The 15,687-nt window shown below is 37.6% G+C and overlaps 1 long non-coding RNA gene across 1 annotated transcript in view; it reads right to left on the bottom strand.

Annotated features, from left to right (window-relative positions):
- Positions 1-7,663, bottom strand: part of LOC145423385 (uncharacterized) — a 265,513-nt gene extending 257,850 nt beyond the window's left edge. Inside the window, exon 1 of the long non-coding RNA XR_013904437.1 lies at positions 7,253-7,663. This is a non-coding gene — a long non-coding RNA (uncharacterized LOC145423385). The remainder of the gene's footprint in view (positions 1-7,252) is intronic.
- Between the last annotated feature and the right edge of the window lie 8,024 nt (positions 7,664-15,687).

Genomic DNA, 15,687 nt, shown 5'->3' with positions numbered 1-15,687 from the left:
TCAGTGGTTGTTAATTAATGGTCATGACGATGTACATACATAATGATCAAAAAACTGACCTCACAGCCCAGTTCGTCAGTGGTGCTTGTTTGTCATTATGCAAATGTATAATGCATAATGGTAATCAATTGGTGATCAATTTCTTGATTTGTTATATTTCTTTTCTTTTGGTGGTGCCAGCAGCTTGTTACTTTCCTTTAGTTATTCTAAATAAATTAATATTATAAATAAATGGAAGAGAATGAATGGATGGATGGAAAAACTTTTACTTTATTGACAATATCGCCTCCTTGTCTCTTTTTTTTTTTAAACTCAGACAATTTTTGTTACTTCCCTACATTCCATGGACTTCTATGGGAATGTAACACCAACTCAAAATCATATCTAACAACAAATCAAGAATTAAATTTCTACAGGGTACTCAATATCACTTACACACCACTAAACACAGCAAATCTGAATGGTGTTTACTCCTTTGGGACTGCACGTCAACACAACTTTAACAGCATACATCCGCAATAAATCTTTTTTTTCAAAAGGCTCCCTTATCTCTTTTTAAAAATTGATTGGCATGTCCTTGGTCTGGGAAAAGATTCTTCTGTGAAGTTTAATATTACTAATTGGTTTTAGAGAAGAAAACTGAATAATATAACAGTTTGGTGTCATGCCCAAATGGCAGTAGAGTAATACCTTGGTAACAATAAGATAACCTGCAAGCAATAAAAGGTAATGTCTGTGCATTTTAATTTTCTTCTTTTTTCCGAAAGGCTTTCAATTGTAGTAACCTCATAATGATATGGTAATATTGGCTGATGTTTTTGCATAATAGAAAAGTATTATCATAGTGCTTGACTTGCATTTTCCCAGTATTCTGCTTTGTTTACAAGCAATAATGTAAATATTGTGTTTAATGTTCTGGCTTATTAACCCATAGGAATCCAGACCAATTTCTACTTTCAGGAGAATTATGGGAGACATAAATCATAAAAAAATGGACCATAATTAACACATTTCGGAAAGTTTTTTTTAAATAGTTCCCACCACATTCAGAGATCACATTGGATGTACACACTGTAATTTATTTGTCATTTGGAAATTAATTTAGACAGGTCCTTGCTTATTAGCAGAGAATTTACTTCTTATTTGGATTTCTATAACATATATGATGATCACAACTTTGCTGGTAATGTTTAACAACAAATTCTTTGACAGCTCTGTATTACATTGCACAAATGTGCATGCAGTAAAAACATATACATATTGCAAAGCAGTATGCAAAAACAGAACATCAATTAAAGTTATGTATCATCAATACCATCTTCATATTATTGCTGTCATTTCTTAAGTCTGTTTAGCCTATGCCAGAGGTCACTACCAGGCTGACAGCGGTCTGGATCTGGATTCACAAGCTGTCTTATATGGACCCAGACTTACAACCAAAACATATGTTTATGATTTAAAAGCTTATGGGGCTCTTCTCTTTTAACTGGTGCAGCTTTTTTGGTCTTTACGGTAGTGGCTCAGTGGCTGAAGAAATGCACAGACCAATCGCATGATACCACTCAGTGAATCAACTCTGTGCATTCCATGCGGTGCTGTTACACATGAAAAGATGGCAGAAAGAAGAAAGATAGCGATGTTAAAAAAAGGGAGAAATACAGACAACTGTGCCGGAGAAAGATGGAAAAAAAAGAGACAGATGACACAGAGAAACTAAGGAAAAAAAAAACAAAATGGTGCAGTGCCAAAAAGAAAAGTGGAATGTGAAAATAGAGCAATGGATGAATGCTGGGCCTCTCCATTTGCAATATTACATCCTCCAAACCATCAACGTGTCTTTTAGACCCCATTCCTACAAAACTGCTCAAAGAAGTCCTGCCATTAATTAGTTCTTTGATCTTAAATATGATCAACCTATCTCTAATAATCGGCTATGTACCACAGGCCTTCAAGCTGGCTGTAGTTAAACCTTTACTCAAATAGCCATCTCTAGACCCAGCAGTCTTAGCTAATTATAGGCCAATCTCCAACCTTCCTTTCATAACAAACATCCTTGAAAGAGTAGTTGTCAAACAGCTAACAGATCATCTGCAGAGGAATGGCTTATTTGAAGAGTTTCAGTCAGGTTTCAGAGCTCATCACAGCACAGAAACAGCTTTAGTGACGGTTACAAATGATCTTCTTATGGCCTCTGACAGTGGACTCATCTCTGTGCTTGTCCTGCTAGACCTTAGTGCAGCATTCGATACTGTTGACCATAATATCCTATTAGAGCGGTTAGAACATGCTGTAGGTATTACAGGTGCTGCACTGCAGTGGTTTGTATCATATCTATCTAATAGACTCCAATTTGTACATGTAAATGGAGAGTCCTCTTCACACACTGAGGTTAATTATGGAGTTCCACAGGGTTCAGTGCTAGGACCAATTCTGTTTACACTATACATGCTTCCCTTAGGCAGCATCATTAGAAGACATAGCATACATTTTCACTGCTATGCAGATGACACCCAGCTCTATCTGTGCATGAAGCCAGATAACACACACCAATTAGTTAAACTGCAGGAATGTCTTAAAGACATAAAGACCTGGATGGCCGCTAACTTTCTGCTTCTTAATTCAGATAAAACTGAGGTTATTGTACTCGGCCCTGAAAATCTTAGAAATATGGTATCTAACCAGATTCTTACTCTGGATGGCATTACCTTGGCCTCCAGTAACACTGTGAGGAACCTTGGTGTGATTTTTGACCAGGATATGTCCTTCAATGCACATATTAAACAAATATGTAAGACTGCTTTATTCCATTTGCGCAACATCTCTAAAGTTAGAAATATCCTGTCTCAGAGTGACGCTGAAAAACTAGTTCATGCATTTATTACTTCTAGGCTGGACGACTGTAATTTATTATTATCAGGATGTCCAAAAGACTCCCTGAAAAGCCTTCAGCTAATCCAAAATGCTGCAGCAAGAGTCCTGACAGGGACTAGAAAGAGAGAGCATATTTCTCCTGTTTGGGCTTCCCTTCATTGGCTTCCTGTTAAATCTAGAATTGAATTCAAAATCCTGCTCTTCACATACAGTGGGGCAAAAAAGTATTTAGTCAGCCACCGATTGTGCAAGTTCCCCCACTTAAAATGATGACAGAGGTCAGTAATTTGCACCAGAGGTACACTTCAACTGTGAGAGACAGAATGTGAAAAAAGAATCCATGAATTCACATGGTAGGATTTGTAAAGTATTTATTCGTAAATTGGGGTGGAAAATAAGTATTTGGTCACCTCAAACAAGGAAAATCTCTGGGTCTCACAGACCTGTAACGTCTTTTGTAAGAAGCTTTTCTGTCCCCCACCCATTACCTGTATGAATGGCACCTGTTTGAACTCACCATCTGTATAAAAGACACCTGTCCACAGCCTCAAACAGTCAGACTCCAAACTCCGCCATGGCCAAGACCAAAGAGCTTTCGAAGGACACCAGGAAAAGTATTGTAGACCTGCACCAGACTGGGAAGAGTGAATCTACAATAGGCAAGGAGCTTGGTGTGAAAAAATCAACTGTGGGAGCAATCATCAGAAAATGGAAGACATACAAGACCACTGATAATCTCCCTCGATCTGGGGCTCCACGCAAGATCTCATCCCGTGGGGTCAAAATGATCATGAGAACGGTGAGCAAAGATCCCAGAACCACACGGGGGGACCTGGTGAATGACCTGCAGAGAGCTGGGACCACAGTAACAAAGGTCACCATCAGTAACACACTACAACGGCAGGGAATCAAATCCCGCAGTGCCAGACGTGTTCCGCTGCTGAAGCCAGTGCATGTCCAGGCCCGTCTGAAGTTTGCCAGAGAGCACATGGATGATACAGCAGAGGATTGGGAGAATGTCATGTGGTCAGATGAAACCAAAGTAGAACTTTTTGGTATAAACTCAACTCGTCGTGTTTGGAGGAAGAAGAATACTGAGTTGCATCCCAAGAACACCATACCTACTGTGAAGCGTGGGGGTGGAAACATCATGCTATGGGGCTGTTTTTCTGCCAAGGGGACAGGACGACTGATCCGTGTTAAGGACAGAATGAATGGGGCCATGTATCGTGAGATTTTGAGCCAAAACCTCCTTCCATCAGTGAGAACTTTGAAGATGAAACGAGGCTGGGTCTTCCAACATGACAATGATCCAAAACACACCGCCCGGGCAACAAAGGAGTGGCTCCGTAAGAAGCATTTGAAAGTCCTGGAGTGGCCTAGCCAGTCTCCAGACCTCAACCCCATAGAAAATCTGTGGCGGGAGTTGAAAGTCCGTGTTGCTCGGCGACAGCCCCAAAACATCACTGCTCTCGAGAAGATCTGCATGGAGGAATGGGCCAAAATACCAGCTACTGTGTGTGCAAACCTGGTAAAGACCTATAGTAAACGTTTGACCTCTGTTATTGCCAACAAAGGTTATATTACAAAGTATTGAGTTGTATTTTTGTTATTGACCAAATACTTATTTTCCACCCTGATTTACGAATAAATTCTTTACAAATCCTACCATGTGGATTCATGAATTTTTTTTTCACATTCTGTCTCTCACAGTTGAAGTGTACCTCTGGTGCAAATTACTGACCTCTGTCATCATTTTAAGTGGGGGAACTTGCACAATCGGTGGCTGACTAAATACTTTTTTGCCCCACTGTACAAGGTCTTAAATAATCAGGCCCCATATTATCTTAATGACCTTGTAGTACCATATCACCCTATTAGAGCACTTCGCTCTCACTCTGCAGGCCTACTTGTTGTTCCTAGAGTATTTAAAAGTAGAATGGGAGGCAGAGCCTTCAGTTTTCAGGCCCCTCTTCTGTGGAACCAGCTTCCAGTTTGGATTCAGGAGACAGACACTATCTCTACTTTTAAGATTAGGCTTCAAACTTTCCTTTTTGCTAAAGCATATAGTTAGGGCTGGACCAGGTGACCCTGAATCCTCCCTTAGTTATGCTGCAATAGACGTAGGGATTCCCATGATGCATTGAGTTTTTCCTTTCCAGTCACCTTTCTCACTCACTATGTGTTAATAGACCTCTCTGCATTGAATCATATCTGTTATTAATCTCTGTCTCTCTTCCACAGCATGTCTTTTATCCTGTCTTCCTTCTCTCACCCCAACCAGTCGCAGCAGATGGCCCCGCCCCTCCCTGAGCCTGGTGCTGCCGGAGGTTTCTTCCTGTTAAAAGGGAGTTTTTCATTCCCACTGTCGCCAAAGTGCTTGCTCATAGGGGGTCATATGATTGTTGGGTTTTTCTCTGTATCTATGAAGCGCCTTGAGGCGACTTTTGTTGTGATTTGGCGCTATATAAATAAAATTGAATTGAATTGAATGTTTATCTTTAAGACAGTGTGGACCCGAAAGGGCACTTTGTAAGAACTGACCCTTCTACGTTTACACTGAGACAAGTTTCTCAGGTATGAGGAAAGCAGCCCTGTGCATCCTGACCATGTTTGGCTCCACACTCAAAAGCGAGGCAGTTTTCTCCACAGTGAACATAATTAAAAGTAAATATCATTCCCAGTTCACCACACATGTGTATGAGGATGGCCCTGAATCCATTCAAGCCTGGTTTAAAATCCTGACAGGACAAGCTAGAGCTCAATTCACTCACTAAGCAAAAAAGTGTGGTAGCTGATTAAATATGGAGAGAAATGTCTCTCATAAGTGTTGTAAATGTGTATACAGCAAATTCAAAAGTGTTAAATGTTTTGGTGTTAGTAGTCTTCTTGCAAAAGTCACATTCTTTTAATGTAACTCTGAGGTGTAAAATGATAGTAGTTAAAATCGAGTGTTAAAAATGAGTGTTTCTATGTGAAATCTGGAGGTGTTACAATGGAAACATTAACTCTTGACCTCTTAACTCTGAAATCCTACGGGGCTATGACACCAATAGAGTAAATTCACAGACTCCGCCCCCAGCACCATAGGCTCCAATCGAAGCTGAAGTGAAGCTGTTTCAGAACATTTTGCTCTACATATTTGAGTTGTTTACCATGCTTGGTAAGTCATTTATTCAAAGATTGTTTCAATTATTATTATTAGATTTTACTTCTGTGGCTCTTTGGAGTTGAGACAAATCTGTGTGAAAGGCATTAGCCATGTTGCTCGCTGATAGCATAATATTCTGTTTTAGCTAGCTGAAATGTATTGTTTGCGGGCAAAAACCACAGCCTTGAAAAAAAGCTTGCATGTGAATTTTCAGTCAAATTTTTGGTCAAATACACCTAAAACAATGTCTAGAATGTGAAATGTTGGTATAATGGTGCTACTTGAAGCCTGAAAATGATCTCCCATAAAAAAAAACAACGACCAAACAGCTGTAGCAGGCGTCCTGACTGGGTTCTACGTTAGCATATAGATCCCTCCAGAGTTTTGTGCACACGGTTTAGGTAAAAATGAAAAAGGTTGAGGTTTTAAATTTAGTTCAGTATTACCTGTTGTCTGTGTCCTTGTCTTTTGGGAAAATACTTTACACAAGTAATGGCTCAAAAAGGATTCCTTTTTTTTTTACTGTGCTGCAATTGTTTACTGGATTATTTGTGCCATTAATTAGTGTCAACTAATTTTTATTCAATCTCCACAAAGGATATGCTTGTGAAGATGGAATATGGGGGAGAGCAGAAGTGCATTGAAGTTCCACAAAGGGATGAATGAAGGACATGCATATTGTATTGAAGAAATAAGTGATGAGAATGCTGTTATTTGCATTTACCATGTCAGACCTTTTGATAAACAAAATTCTAATGAAAGTGAGAACATGTATACTGTTACATCTTTCAGAAAATGTTTTGAAATTGTGGTACACAGTTCAGAATAAATGTTTTTCAAAAACCATTGCGTCTTTTAAGTAAATGTTTATTTCTAAAAGAAATTTCTAGAAATTCAGAACAGTAAAATTCCCGCTTTTTAGAATTAATTAGAAGATAACTCTTACGTAGTTAACCCTTTAGAGCCGGTCGGAGCGGGCACGCTCTGTTTTACGTAACTATTTTTAAATCCCGGTATCTCTGCAACCACGTAAGATAGCGCAATAAATTTTTTGCATATGAAACCGGAGGAGTTGTACTTACATCTTATGCCATCAGCTTGTCCTAGGTCACGGTTTCCTTCCACATAAAGCTTTGCAAAAACTGCATAAAAAGCGCTTGCAGGAACAAAAACATAATATTCCAGAAACACGCTTTGCCGATCCAATCAGCTGTTCATAACACTTCCTACGTTGGAATAGACGTCAGTGCAAACTTTTGCATGTCCGCCATTACCTGCCCGAAACCGGAAGTGACGTCATTTTCGCGGAAATGTAGTCTTTTTTACCATCAGGGCCTCAGGGCCTATACTGGTCTTTTTAAAAGTTATGTTTGACTTTATGACTTTCTGTGTCGTTTCTGGGATGCTTAGGACTCATATTGCACTGCTGGAAATAGTTTATTATGATGCAGATGCTGCTTTTTTGCAAATTTGCAGTATAATATTTATTTTCGTTTTTCCTGCAGTGTATAAAAATTGGTGTATTTCAAAAATAAAACTATGAAGACACTCAAAATAAATTTCCTGTGGTAGGAAACTATTTTGTGCAACTTTTTTGTATTTACAGTTTTGAGGGATAAACCTCTTAAATTTCTCTAACTAGAAATATATGTTAAAAAAGCAAAAAACGATTTTCAATTTTTTTGTAGTTTATTGCACTTTTTTGCAATTTATGTAATTACTATGCACTTAATGAATACATATTATTAAAATCTGGGCTATAATTGTTGTATTGATGTATAGCAACTTGAAATGCTCCCAAAAATGGCACCACACCATGTAAAAATATAATATAAGCTCTGGCGGACTTGGTTCTATGGTAGGTCTTAAAGGGTTAAACTAAAATACTCTTTGAGAGTTAATATATAAACTCTTAACATCTAGTTAGCATTAGTAAGTGTTAAATTATCAACTCCAGACAGATTTGGTGTTTAACTCTAAATCAGAGTTAATGTACCAACTCTCCAAAAACAGTTAAATCAACACTCTCTGGTGTGGACCCATATAGACACTTTAATAGTGTTGAAATCAAATCTGACAGTGTTAATTTGGACATGCTGGATTTGCTGTGTACGATATGGCCCACAAGCAGAAACTACGATTTACACATATGTACATTGATTTGTGTGTAACTTTTGAGGACTCATAAATGCGTGCTCCAACCCACACACTAAAATATAAATCACACATATTGCTGTTTTTTTTTTATAAGCACCAACATACAAAACTGAAAAAATAGTGATCATTTACGCTCAATTTATTAAGTTCAGCTTCACAAAAGCGATAATTTTCTCTTTCAAAAACCTTTCTGTGCATGCAAATATCTAAAAATACACATAATTCTAAATTTAACACTGTCAGCTTCACACAGCTCCACAAATGTAAGCTACTTTCAAGTCACAGTGTAAAACTGGGACATCTGGGCTTCCCGTGTATACCTGTAGGTTGTTTTTTGTTTTATTTAATTTTGTTTATTTCACAGGACACTTGTACACACAAAGGTTTTTAAAAGAGAAAATGATTGGACTTATGAAGCTGGCCTTAGTAAATGTGTGCAGCACTCCTATGTAGTGCTAATGTATTAATATGAATTATTCTTTTAAGGCTTTCAAAAACTATTGTAAATAGACCCATACATTATATTGTTATATTTAATGTTGTGATCCATGAAAACATGTGTTGTCATTTTCCAGCAATCCTTTAATTATATTTTATATATGTTTATTAAAGTGTTAGCATTTAGTTTTAAATATTAAGAAAATAATGTTTTTGAAAACGTTGGTTTAGTGTTTTGCATAAAGTTTTGCAGTTCATCATCAGATTTCCTTTTTTATTCAGTGATAGACATGGTATTAATTAGAAACAAGACAATATTGTAATTTGCAGTCCTGATCCCTGCTTACACCCAGAATACGCAAGACATATCTTCAAAGACCGAAAAAGATGGGGGGGATGGCTTTACCAAACTTTATGTTCTATTATTGGGCATGTAATATTCGTATTCTCAGGTATTGGCTACAGGGGGAAGACACGAATAATGCCCCGGCCTGGCTCAGTTTGGAGACTTCTTCCTGTGTCTCAGCCTCTTTACCAGCCCTGATTTATGCCCAAAAGCAGCCTTCGAGTACAGGCTCTTATAATAACTCTATTGTCAAAGTTACCTTGAAAATATGGTATCAATTTCGTCGTTATTTTAAGTTGACCTTTTTTCCCCTTCAATCACCCATCTTGAAAAATCCCTCTTTTCAGCCTTCGTTAGCTGATGGTGCTTTTTATTTGTGGGCCTCTTTGGGTATCAGGTCTTTTTCTGATCTGTACATTCAGAATACATTTGCCTCCTTTGAACAGCTCTCATTGAAATTTGGCCTTCCAAAAAGTCACTTTTTTCGCTATTTACAAATCCGGAGTTTTGTTAAGGAGAAATCCTCTCAGTTCCCATCTAGACCTTCTTATCATGACTTTGATAACCTTCTATTGCCTCCGCCCTCATTACAGGGCCTGATCTCCTGTTTGTATGGGAGAATATGTTCCTTTGGCAACTCTTCAATCTCGGCTATTAAATTGGCATGGGAGCAGGATCTGGGGTGTGTGATTCAGGATGACTCTTGGGATAAAATTCTTTACCGGGTCCATGGCTCCTCATTCTGTGCCAAACATGGGCTGATTCAATGTAAGATTCTGCACCGTGTACATTGGACTAAGGCCAGACTAGCTCAAATATACCCCAATCTTAGCCCTGACTGCGACCGTTGTCATCAAACACCTGCCTCTTTAATGCATATGTTTTGGTCATGTTCATCCCTCAAACAATACTGGATTAATATTTTCTTGATTTTATCTAAGATCATCCAGCTAACCCTCCAACCTGTGCCCTTAACTGCTTTGTTTGGGGTTCTTCCTGATTCAGTTGCCTTGCCGACGCCTCAAGCGGATCTGGTCGCATTTCTCACCTTATTGGCAAGACGCAGAATATTGCTATGTTGGAAGTCCCCTTCTGCCCCATCCTGGGAAATCTGGATCAGAGACGTTCTGCATTTTAGCAAACTCGAAAAGATTAAATTCACCCTGCGCGGGTCTACGGCCAAATTTTTTAAGACCTGGCAACCCTTTTTTGATCATGTTCAGACTTTGCGGTCTCGCAATGCTCCCAATTAGCCAGCTCAGACTCTATCATATTTTATTTTTTCTTATCTTATGTTCAAGTAAGAGGTCTAAGTTTAAGTATATGGATTCTATTGTGCCTGCGTTCTATGATGGTATTTATTTAACTACTTTATACATATTTCTTTTCTCTAACAGAATTGATTTATCCCTATAACTAAGTTGACCATTTATCATGTGTGGGTTTTTTTTTTTTTTTTTTTTTTGTGTGTTTTGGTTTTTATGTGTCTGTGTGGAGGTGGGGGTTTTGGATACTCTCCACATCTCCCTTGTACACTCAGGAACTGTTGTCTTGTACCCTAGGGTTTGTTACTAGTATTATTAGATTGGATTTTTTCCTTTTTCTGTTTGTACACCCACTGGTACTGCTATAATTATGAGGTGGGAGTGTATGTCTTATATTGCTTTATGTTCTTTAAAAAGAAAACGGCATATTGTTCAATTTGTCTTTTGTAAAAGTCGATGCAAAAACTTTAATAAAAATATCAGGCTGATCCCTGCTTATTACACAGAAACTACCAGTGTTTCCTGGTAATCATCACACTCCTTGAAGAGTTCTTGCTTTAAAATGCTGTTAATATTACACTATTAATGACCTTTTAAAGCAAGTAAAACAGGCAGTTTTCCATTTTTCAGCCCTAATCCTACTGATCCCTTCATGCACTCCAGTTAGCAGGAGAGTGCCCCCCCCCCCCCCCAAGCCACAAAGACTGTGAAAACCTGTCCTCTGTCAGTCTGTCCCAGTGCATGCAATCCATTATTATTTAAACCAACTGTTAACTGTATATTTATGTATATTTATGTATTATAATTCATATTGCCACATTCATTGTCCTTGTTTATAGGTAATTTCATTGTTTGATCACGTTAAAATGTTCCTAATTTAAGCACTTGGAAAAGGCAGAATCCCATGTAAAATTAGCACAACAAACTCTATTTTCATTACTGAAAATAACTGTTGTAAAGAAGGCCCAACAGCTTCTCCATTTTTTGAGACTCCTCAGAAAAATGGACCTGAAGAGGGAGTTGCGGATCATCTTTTACCGTTGTTCCATTGAAAGTCTGCTGACATACTGCATGCTTGCATGGCAAACAAAAAGGCACTTCAATGGGTCATTAATATGGCCCAAAAAATGATTGGACATCCTCTACCCTCCCTGAAGGACCTGTGCAGCACTCGCTGTCTCAAGAGGGCATGCAGCACCCAGGACATCGGATGGTTAAGCTGTTGCCTTCTGGCAGGAGATTCAGATTGCTGAGGTCGCGGACAAACAGACTCAAGGACATCTTTTACAAAAGGACAATAGGTCTAATCAATGCTAACAATGACCTGATTGGCTACCTCCATAGTCTTTTTTTGGGGGAACAATAATAATAATGTGCAATAAACATTCACTTATTCTTTTATTTATTTATTAAGTTATCCCTTTTTTGTGTGCATACCTTTCTTGCAAAAATCCACTTTAAAGTTACTGTGTTGGATTTGTACTATGTTGTGTTGTGTATTGTTGTGTAAATAAATAAGAATAAATAAAACAAATAAATGAGGTTCATTTGTACAACACCTAATTTGTCTGTCATACAGCTTTTGTTCATTAATGTTTGGGGTGGTGCGTGCGCAGGGATGGGGGCTGCGGTTGCACCAAACCATTATCTTGCCTAGGGCACTAAAATCGCTAGAGCCGTCTCTGGATTTATTCTAATGATTTTTCATTAATACAGAATATTTTTTTCTAACACTTTAACTGTTGCACTTACTTAACTGGAAGGATATTCACAAATTCAACTGTCCTGTATCAAAAACCCATCTTTGTAGCTGTCATTAATTTAGCTGTCAAGCAAATGTATAGGGACCTCTACAAAGTGAAACAGAGGTACTACAGTATAACACAAATATTGAAGAATTGGCCACTCCTAATTTCTATTGATCTGTTAACCTTATAAGGTAAAATTATAACGTTCATGTCACATAGCCTCTGTCCGCCATGGGACAGAGGCTACATACAATCAATGCCATGATTGTATGTGAACTAAAAGCTGACTTCGTTGATTTTTAAACAATTTAAAGGAAATGCACACCCCATTGTATCTAAAATAAATCACTTTTTATGTTTGTATTTTCTTAATAATATTGACATATTTTTTGTTTGATTTTAGGAATATTTAGAAGCCATTTTTGTTTTCAAGGTCAAGAAAATAGCTGTCCTTATTGGTTCTCATTTTCAGAGGTAAAAAGAATTCAGCTCGCCCAGAATGGCATTTTGATCTGTGCCTCAGCGCTTCTGACCTGCTTTTCAATAGTAATGGCATTGTATTACAGCCAGTTCCAGCTTACTGAGTCTCAAGATTGAGCTTTTTGCAGTTAAAAAAGGTGTAACATTCAGACAAGTTACTTTCCTTTGTCCTTGGCCACAAAATGAGATTTCCAAAATTTGTTGTTATGTAGTCGGTTAATGCTGACACTCTCTCAAGGTGAATAAATTCTGTTTTTAGTGCTCTAAACATTATATCCATAAGACCAGTCAAACATCTGTTTTGCAAATATTCCACTTTGTCTCATATGATTACTTAGTCATAGATTAATGTATATTACACGGGTACAGAAAATATTCTTATTCAGCATTAATCAGCTGTAGTATGGTTTTGTCTTCATGTTAAACATCTGTAAAGCCAGTCAGTTAATAAATGAGAGAGTTGCCTATTTACTGGATAGGCTTCAGGGATAGGCTTCTGTCCCCTGCAATGTTTTGTTTGTTTATTGGCATTTTCTTGACAGTCAGTTGCAACCTGACTGACAGACTAAAAGTTATATTAAAATGTGATCTGCAATTATATTAATATTTGAAACATCCCTGTTTATTAAAATATATTTTTTCGAATTCCAAACAGCTATCTAAAAATTACAATTATTTAATATTTAAGCTTTTTTCCCGACATTGACTTTGGTTTACTAGGTGTACTGGGAAGAGTTTCAACCAGTACAGTAATAACTAATTATAACCACATGCTCATATTTATTGCAGTCTGATTTTGTGATTTATTTAGCTGACGCAGTATTAATACTCATCAAACTAACATTCAGCCCACTGGGTGTCAGTAAGTATGAAAACATTTGGAGGCTATAATTTTTTGGACTTTTCACTTGTCAGAGATGATTAAGAATTTGTTACTTTTATTCAATCCAGGGGTCTGAACTAAAGAGTTTACAGTCTTCTTACAGACAAATTATCCATGACATTCCATACCATGTTGAGGTTAATGGTATGGCAATGCATTTGAGTAATTACAGATTGAATTTCAAATATTAAGAAAGATTATAAACAATTGCATTAATTTTCCTATAGACTCTTCATGTAGGTGGCCCCTACTGGGCAGACTTGACGCAAAAACAAAATGTGCACATTTTCCACAGTATAGACACTGACTATCCTGCCTCCTTTGTCTTATCTGAGAACTTAGCCTCCCAACGTAGGTCATGTCTGACTGAAGTTCCAGAGATGGAGTGCATTAACCAGCACAAGCAGCTTCTGCTCCTCTACAGCCAGGATGTGGAAATTGAGAGTATTGACACGAGACATGCTGAAAACTGGAGTAGCTTTTTTCATGCAGGTGAACAGCCATTTTTACAGAAAGAAAATCTAGATTCAAATGAATTAATTTTTCAGACTATGAAGAAACACACCTTTCAAATCACAGTCCTCTCACTTAGTCTCTGCTACAGCTATACAGTAACAGCCTATACCCACTTCAAGTCCTTCCCACAGATTAAATCAGGTTAGGTATTTTGACTTGGTCAGAAGGGTATGAATGGGTTAGTTGGCAGAATACAAACAGAGTTATTCTGAGGCAAATTGCCAAAGACTATTTTACAAATGATGTGAGTAGTCTTCTGAATGGGGAATAAATGCTTCATTCACTGGTATCTACTGTGGTGCCTTGGGGAGTGACCATAACACAGCAGCATGAGATGTAGGAACACATAACAGTGTTTACAGATTCATATTTGCATCATACCTCCAAGCTGGTGTAATTATTCCTGAGTTTGCTCTGACTCATGGAGTTTTGCTTTCCCCAGTAAAGCTTCTTCAGTGCTCTATGCACCAAATCATACAGATCATACACTGGAAAGTTTCTGCAATGTCACAACTACAATACCCAATGGAAAAAGTTAAATGTTCTAACAATTTCGGGATAACACTTCAGCATTTGCCACAGTTCAGGAGAGTATTTCAATTTTAAATGTTGCAGGTTCAAGCAGATTCTGGTTTGTATACAGACTGTATAACTTCAACATCATTTTCAACTGCCACAGATACAGATAAGCATCCTGTGTGTTTTTTTTTTTATAGACTTGGATTCAAGTGAGTATTCTCTTTATACAGCTTAGGGCTTAGGTGAGTTGTTCTCTACGGGGCAAGAGTAGATCAGACAGGCATTTCCAAAAGTTGGGCAGGCCAGCACACCAGGAAAGACATTGTAATAGATGTGATAAAAGAGGTTTGATGGGATGCGCTGTGCCAAGGCTTTGGAGCATGTGTCGAGAAATCCAGGAAGGCTTTTGTCAAACGCGTTTCAAGGCTTGTTTCTTTAAGGGCAAGTGATGTCACAGACAGCTGAAGTCTCAATGTTTCAGAAAGTGGCTCAAGTGTTTGTGTGATTTATGAACATATACAAAGCAGACTGTGTTCTTGTTGGAGTTTGACTCTGTGACATAGAGGAGCTTGTTTTCATGGAGCCTGCTGAAAGTTTAATCCTGTCTGGCAATCTTATAATAAAGTCTTACAAATAATATGTCTGTAAATAATGAAATTTGTTACTACTATGATATTCACAGTAATTGAAAAAAATACTTAATAGCTGTTTTGCAAATGTAAGCAATTAATTAACTTAATACATTTTTTAGATGTCTTTCTGTTTGCTTTTCCTCACTCATTGAGAAACCTCAAGTCTGTTTTGGGCTTCATCAAGTGCACTGATTTATCCTGACATATTAGAGAGAGTTGGTGAAATCTAGATTCGTCTATTGCTATTATATATGGACTAAATGTTGACGACCTCTTCTTTTTTCATACATTCTTCACTGTCGGATCGTTTTGATACCACTTTTACACCTTATTTTCACCAGTACACAACTCACATTATAGCTTGAACTACTTTTTAGTTGGTAGCTCAATTGCAAGCGATATTACAGACACTCAAGCTCTCAAAACTTTAACATAAACACATCTCTGACAGCTTGGTGGGAATTTTTAAAAATAATAAAATCTTTAGTTATCCAGTGTAAACTACCACCCATTTGGAACAATTCAAATATAGGTCAGAAAACAAAAAAATTATACTTTCTGTCATGAGAATCACCAATTACTCCACTAACTGCATGTCTTTGGAATGTGTGGGTAATGGTAAAACAGGTTTATCAATATAAGACAAACAAACAAAAACAAAACTTGTCAGTAATTATTGAA

Source organism: Astatotilapia calliptera, chromosome 22, assembly GCF_964374335.1.
Source record: "Astatotilapia calliptera chromosome 22, fAstCal68.1, whole genome shotgun sequence".
In the NCBI taxonomy this organism is placed as follows: domain Eukaryota; kingdom Metazoa; phylum Chordata; class Actinopteri; order Cichliformes; family Cichlidae; genus Astatotilapia; species Astatotilapia calliptera.
The sequence above is the reverse complement of the archived record's forward strand: the minus strand, read 5'-3'. Positions and strand labels throughout refer to the sequence as shown.